Genomic DNA, 7,861 nt, shown 5'->3' with positions numbered 1-7,861 from the left:
GTCGGTCATATCCATCTACTCCCACTCGCCCATTGTCACTCACTCATTCATTCAGCCCTAATCATTGTCATTGTCCCTTTGTGTGTCTCTAATTGTAACGTCTCCTGTCTCACAGCCCACCTCGTTCTTTCCTACTTAATACTGTCTCCTCTCCCTGTCACCGTCTTCCTCTTGCTCTCTCTCTCTCTCTCTCTCTCTCTCTCTCTCTCTCTCTCTCTCTCTTAGGGCACTGTCTCCTTCACTCCTTCCCACTGCTGCACAGCCATTATCTCTCTCTTCCCCGTTGCCTTTGTCATAGATTCTTCTTGTCATTATCACTGACTCTCACCCACTTCCGCTATCTCCTTCCTACGAGGGTCAGTCAAAAAGTAATGCCTCCTATTTTTTTTTCTACGTTTAATTGTCAGGAAATTTAAATGCAATTACATAGGTTGAAAACCACAACATTGAGGATCATTTTGTCATTTTTCAATGTAATCTCTGCCCATCTCTACAGTTTTGGTCCATCTTTGAACAAGGGCATGTATCCCAGCACGGTAAAAATCACAGCTCTGCTTCCTAAGCCATTGACGCACGGATGTTTTCACAGCCTCCTCATCTTCAAAATGAATCCCACGATGAGCTTCTTTTAGTGGCCGGAACAGATGGAAGTCTAATGGTGCCAGGTCAGGGCTGTATGGGGGATGAGGCAAAACTTCCCATCCAATTATGACAATCTCGTCAGAGGTGTGACGACTGGTGTGTGGTCTTGCATTGTCATGCAAAAGAAGAACATCTGCCATTGATTTTGTTGGGCGAACTCGCTGAAGACGTGCTTTAAGTCTTTTGAGGGTTGTGACGTATTGAACAGAATTTATTGTGCATCCCTGCTCCAAAAAATCAACCAGAATCACACCCTCTGTATCCCAGAAAACTGTTGCCATAACTTTCCCTGCCGATCGCACAGTTTTGAATTTTTTCTTCCTCGGCGAGCTTGTGTGACGCCACTCCATTGACTGCCTCTTTGATTCGGGTTCAAAAAAATGCACCCATGTTTTGTCCCCAGTCACAATTTTTTTCAGAAACTCATCTCCCTCCAAACGGAAGCGCTGCAAGTGTTGGGAGGCTATTGTTTTCCTTGCCTCTTTATTCTGATCGGTTAACATTCTTGGAACCCACCGTGCACAAACTTTTGAGTACCCCAATTGTTTAATAATCGTGATCACACTGCCTTTACTAAGAGAAATAATGCGACACACTTCATCTGCAGTCACCCGACGGTCACCACGAATGATGTCATCAACTTGCTGAATGTTGTGTGGAGTCACTGCACTCACCAAACTGCCGCTCCGCTTTTCGTCAGTCAACGGTGTTTGCCCTTCAGCTTCCTTACAACGACGAACCCATTGTCTAACAGTGCTGACATCCACTGTCACAACACCATACACCTTCTTCAGTCTTTCATGAATGCGTATGGGCGTTTCACCTTCTGCATTCAAGAATTCAATCACACAACGCTGTCTCAAACGAACATCGATGTCGGCCATCTTACAAACTTCTGCTGTGCTGCCACCTGTTGACACAGAAAGTTACTACTGCAGTGGATTGCAGAAGAAGGTTTGAGGAATGGCGCCAAATTCAAATTTTTCACTTAACTTAATTTTTTTAAGTAGAAAAAAAATGGGAGGCATTACTATTTGACCGACCCTCGTATATTCCTCTTCCAATGGCACTGCCTCCTTCACTCTTTTCGTGTCACTGTTCTGTCACTGTCAGTAGTTTTCACTACCACTGTCTACCTCTCTTTCTCACAGTATTACTGTCCCCTCCGCTCTCTCTGTACCGTAACCGCTGTCCACTATCTTCCAGTATACAGGGTGGTCCATTGATCGTGACCGGGCCAAATATCTCACGAAATAAGTGTCAAGCGGAAAAACTACAAAGAACGAAACTTGTCTAGCTTGAAGGGGGAAACTAGATGGCGCTATGGTTGGCTCGCTAGATGGCGCTGCCATAGGTCAAACGGATATCAACTGCATTTTAAAAAAATAGGAACCCTAATTTTTTATTACATATTCGTTTAGTACGTAAAGAAATATGAATGTTTCAATTGGGCCACTTTCTTCGCTTTGTAATAGATGGCGCTGTAACTGTCACAAATATATAGCACACAATTTTAGACGACCAGTTGTTAACAGGTAGGTTTTTTAAAGTAAAATACAGAACGTAGCTGAATTTGAACATTTTATTTCGGTCGTTCCAATGTGATACATGTACCTTTGTGAACTTATCATTTCTGAGATCGCATGCTGTTACAGCGTGATTACCTGTAAATACCACATTAATGCAATAAATTCTCAAAATGATGTCCGTCAACCTCAATGCATTTGGCAATACGTGTAACGACATTCCTCTCAACAGCGAGTAGTTCGCCTTCCGTAATGTTCGCACATGTACTGACAATGCGCTGTCGCATGTTGTCAGGCGTTGTCGGTGGATCACAATACGAAATATCCTTCAATATTTCCCACAGAAATAAATCCGGCGACGTTAGATACGGTGAATGTGCGGGCTATGGTATGGTGCTTCGACGGCCAATCCACCTGTCATGAAATAAGCTATTCAATACTGCTTCAACCGCACGCGAGCTATGTGCCGGACGTCCATCATGTTGGAAGTACATCGTCATTCTGTCATGCAGTAAACATCTTGTAGTAACATCGGTAGTACATTGAAATCAGTACACACTGCACCATTTAGAATGCCATCAATAAAATGGGGGCCAATTACCCTTCGTCCCATAATGCCGCACCATACATTAACGCGCCAAGATCGCTGATGTTCCACTTGTCGCAGCCATCGTGGAATTTCCGTTGCCCAGTAGTGCATATTATGCCGGTTTACGTTACTGCTGTTGGTGAATGACGCTTCGTCGCTAAACAGAACACATGCAAAAAAATCTGTCATCGTCCAGTGATTTCTCTTGTGCCCAGTCGCAGAACTGTACACGACGTTCAAAGCCGTCGCCATTCAATTCCTGGTGCCTAGAAATAAGGTACGGGTGCAATCGATGTTGCTGTAGCATTCTCAACACCGACGTTTTCGAGATTCCCGATTCTCACGCAGTTTGTCTGCTACTGATGTGCGGATTAACCACGACAGCAGCTAAAACACCTACTTGGGCATCATCATTTGTTGCAGGTCGTGGTTGACGTTTCACATGTGGCTGAACACTTCCTGTTTCCTTAAATAACGTAACCATACGGCGAACGGTCGGCACACTTGGATGATGTCGTCCAGGATACCGAGCAGCATACATAGCACACGCCTGTTGCGTATTTTTATCACAATAGCCATACATCAACACGATATCGACCTTTTCCGCAATTGGTAAACGGTCCATTTTAGCACGGGTAATGTATCACGAAGCAAATACCGTCAGCACTGGTGGAATGTTACGTGATACCACGTACTTACACGTTTGTGACTATTACAGCAGCATCTTTCACAAAACGAAAAAAGTGTCCAACGAAAACATTCATGTTCCTTTACGTACTACACGAATATGTAATAAGAAATGAGGGTTCCTATTTTAAAAAAACGCAGTTGATATCCGTTTGACCTATAGCAGCGCCACCTAGCGGGCCAACCATAGCGCTATCTTGTTTCCCCCTTCAAGCTAGACAATTTTCGTTTTTTGTAGTTTTTCCGTTTGATGGTTATTTCGTGAGATATTTGGCCTTGTCAATATCAGTGGACCACCCTGTATATTAATTTTGCGTCTCTTCCTATTTCCTTCTCTCTCCGCATAAAACGCGAATATGTTTGTAACGCCGGAAATGCATATCCTCCTATTTCCATCTATTGTACTATAATTTTTTTCCTTATTTTGTTACCTGAAGATATGACATTTCTGTGTCTTTATATATTGTAATTGTTTTACTATTTGTATATATATATTTATGTATTTATGTTGGTTTGTTTCGTAAGTACTATTTGTACTGGGTCTTGCCTAGGGAAAACTATGCTATCGAACGAATACATCGATAGGTCGTGTGGAACGGAAACGTTAGATGGCTCACATTGAGAGCCCGTTTCGGCTGGAGACCGTGTCGAGAAGAAGGCGCGCCAACACCCAGCTTCTGCAACAGTGACGACCGACAATGAGCGACTGTCGCCACCTCCTCGATCGACTTCTGCAAACCTTCAATCAACCAACAAGGAAGACTGGAAGCACGTACAGTTTTAGACTGTATGGCAGACCTCAGCTTTTAAAATTGTTCCATTTGCCTCGCAAAATTACAGCAACTTAGCATGAACCTTTGTTGCTCATTGTCCCAATTGCGTCACCAACCAGGGTCCCTTCCTTTTCCGGAATGAACCCAAGTGTCGTTGAAATTCATTAAAGTAATATCATTCGATTTCACTGCTTTAATTTCAAAGTTCAGTTAACGTATTCATAGCTGGCTACAATATTTAGATTACACAAGCACAAATTAAGAGTGCGAGTTTTGTTACCATATTTTAGCTTACCTGTGACTGCAACTCAGCTTGGTACGTACTAAATTTTACTATTGTTAATTGTTCATAATCATTTAATTCAAATTCAAAGTTAAATCTCTTATTTTTAAATTGCGTAGATTCAAGTGGCTTTTGAAATGATTGTTGAGGTAGCCCAAGACTAGCCGTATTTTACCGAATTTAGATGTGCTTCAGAAACAAAGCTCACTATTAATTTCAGTCACTAAATTAACTTTCAATTTTCCGGTTTTATTAATTCTTTTGCTAAATTAAATCAGAGTGTAGCGAAATTTATTACTTCTGACAAACATTCAGTTTTCACACAACACGTGTCAACCTTCAGTTGCCACGCTTTTAGTGCTAATTGTATGTGCAATAACCTTTCTTTTTCAGTTACTATAGTAATTTTCCATAGGACTAGCGACCGTAATTTTCCTAAAATCTCAAATATCTAATTACCACTAGTTAATTGTAAACGTAACGACCGCACATTTGTTTTCTTTATTAACTTTACCCTTTTTCAAAATTAATTTCCACCAGTTTCATTTGCATTTTTCCTTTCATTTGGATGTAACCCTTTCCGCCCTCTTTACTGACAGATTAACTTCGGTGACGATTGCTTTTCCCAAATTTCCATTAGGTACACGCGGTGTAATTTTTCACTGTCATTAAGGTCGATAAGTAAGGGGGAGGTTACATGTTGACATGCCAAATTTTTGGAAACATTTTTGAAGTTGTTAAGGAAAATAGAACGGGGCTGCTGGTCCATCACATTTCAGTCAGTCTTTTCATATGTAGGAGTGTATTCACGTTTTTTGTGTCCCGACGGGAGCGTATTTCCGCCTGTTCTCGTCTATTCCCTTCTACGGCAGGGGCCGTGCGATTCTAGGCTCTACAGTCTGGAACCGAGAGACCGCTACGGTCGCAGATTCGATTCCTGCCTCGGGCATGGATGTGTGTGATGTCCATAGGTTTGTTAGGTTTAATTATTTCTAAGTTCTACGCAACTGATGACCTCAGAAGTTAAGTTGCAGAGTGCTCCGAGCCATTTGAACCATTGTACGGCAGGGCTCATGTGAAAAGAACTTAATGGACAATAATTTGATCATTTACTCATGTGAAACTGAAATAACCCCAAACTGATTTTACACCTTATTCCGGATTTTACTCACAAACACTTTTGCATGTGGTTCAGTACTACAACGAGGCGTTCCAAGAAACTTCTGTAACAACGGATACAGTTTACACCATATTTCTCCGCGCCATGTTACTTTATAATCTACGTTTTCGCGTCACACCGGGTACTCGTGGCTGTTTTACGTATACAAGTAGGGCAACTTTGAATTTCAGTGTCTCTGAAGCGGATAAATGAATTAAAAAAACTTTCAAGCTTATTAGAGATGGGAAATTACTAATATATCGTAAAAATTTCAGCCATTCGCTGTGCATAGCCGTTTTGGAATACGCGACTCGATTTTACTACCTAAAATCCATGTTTTTCGGGTTTTCACACAAACCGACCATTAAGTAAATGGTGCCTTCATGAGCCCTTAAGGCGCACCGTAGACCACATCTTTTGCAAAAAGAACCAACGAATTTGCTCCAATTGTCTAAGCGGTTGGATTTGAGTAAAATTGAAACTTTGACGCTGTACTGTAGTTACAGTAAGACAATCCTACTGTTATACATACAAATGGTCCCTAGTCCAATGCATATTGCAGACGCTTGAACCTACCTTTGTATCACGAACAGAAGCCGAAGAATGAGAATTGCAAGAATCCTGTTTTTATTATCGGCTTTTAGCAACATATTAAATTGCGCATGCTGTCCTAAGCGTATTGATCTGGCTAATGTAGCTCTCAAACGAAACCTGTAGCGAGGATTGACTGTGCACTGCTCGTCTCACAATGTCAACAAAGGCCAATGGAATTTGTTTCCCCGTAGTGAAGCAATGTTATTGGTTAACAGTTTTGGGTCCATGAATGCCTCTAAACGATGTTGTATATCACTCCTTTCTAACATTCTATATACGGTAACACAAAAAAGATCGTATTAATGCGTGAGAGAAACAGAAAAATTTTATTAGTTGACACTAATGTCTGTTTGCATTGCTGCACAAGCTGAAAGAAAGTTTATCCACTGCTTAAGAGTTGGTATGTCTCAAATTTTGTGCTTTCCTGAAATAATATATCCGAATTTCACTCGACAAATCCCGATATTAAATGTAAAAATATTCCGTAATTTCTTGTCAGATGGAAAATTAGCTCAGTCGTTGTATTAGGCACGTAGACAACTGCTCTCATGGAGCTTCAGCCTCACAGCTTCTTTTGTCCACGACCATATCTTTACAGCTGTGATTCAAACGGTTTCCTTGTGATGACTGGGTGTTGTGTGATGTCCTTAGGTTAGTTAGGTTTAAGTAGTCGTAAGTTCTAGGGGACTGATGACCATAGCTGTTAAGTCTCATAGTGCTCAGAGCCATTTGAACCATTTCAAAAGGTTTCGAAAATACATTGTCCATTATTTTATGGGCCCCTTAAAGTAAGTAGTGTAAGCGAATGTAGGTACCGAAGCCTTAATCTCGCAAAATATTAGGTGAAAGCCTGAAGACTGACACCATGTGTTCACGACGTAACATAAATTACATCCCACGTGACCTCGACGTAAACGGGATGATAAACCTGTACCGCCGGCAGCCGTGGCTGCGTGTTTCTAGGCGCTTCAGTCTGGAACCACGCGACCGCTACGGTCGCAGGTTCGAATCCTGCCTCGGGCATGGATGTGTGTGATATCCTTTGGATAGTTAGGTTTAAGTAGTTCTAAGTTCTAGGGGACTGTTGACCTCAGATGTTAAGTCCCATAGTGCTCAGAGCCATTTCAACCTTTGGAAACCTGTACCTAATACGTAAACGAGAATAATGGAATGTGGTCGAATTAAGTCGGGCGATGCTGAGGGAGTTGGATTGGGAAATCGGACACTTGAAGTAGTAAAGGAGTTTTGCTATTTGGGGAGCAAAATAACTGATGATGGTCGAAGTAGAGAGGATATAAAATGTAGACTGGCAATGGCAAGGAAAGCGCTTCTGAAGAAAAGAAATTTGTTGACATCGGATACAGATTTAAGTGTAAGGAAGTCGTTTCTGAAAGTATTTGTATGGAGTGTAGCCATGTATGGAAGTGAAACATGGACAATAAATAGTTTGGACAAGAAGAGATTAGAAGCTTTCGAAATGTAGTGCTACAGAAGAATGCTGAAGATTAGCTGGGTAGATCACATAACTAATGAGGAGGTATTGAATAGAATTGGGGAGAAGAGGAGTTTGTGGTACAACTTGACAAGAAGAAGGGACCGGTTGGTAGG

The sequence above is a fragment of the Schistocerca gregaria genome, chromosome 8 (genome assembly GCF_023897955.1).
Source record: "Schistocerca gregaria isolate iqSchGreg1 chromosome 8, iqSchGreg1.2, whole genome shotgun sequence".
NCBI lineage: Eukaryota > Metazoa > Arthropoda > Insecta > Orthoptera > Acrididae > Schistocerca > Schistocerca gregaria.
Note: the sequence above shows the minus strand (reverse complement) of the source record.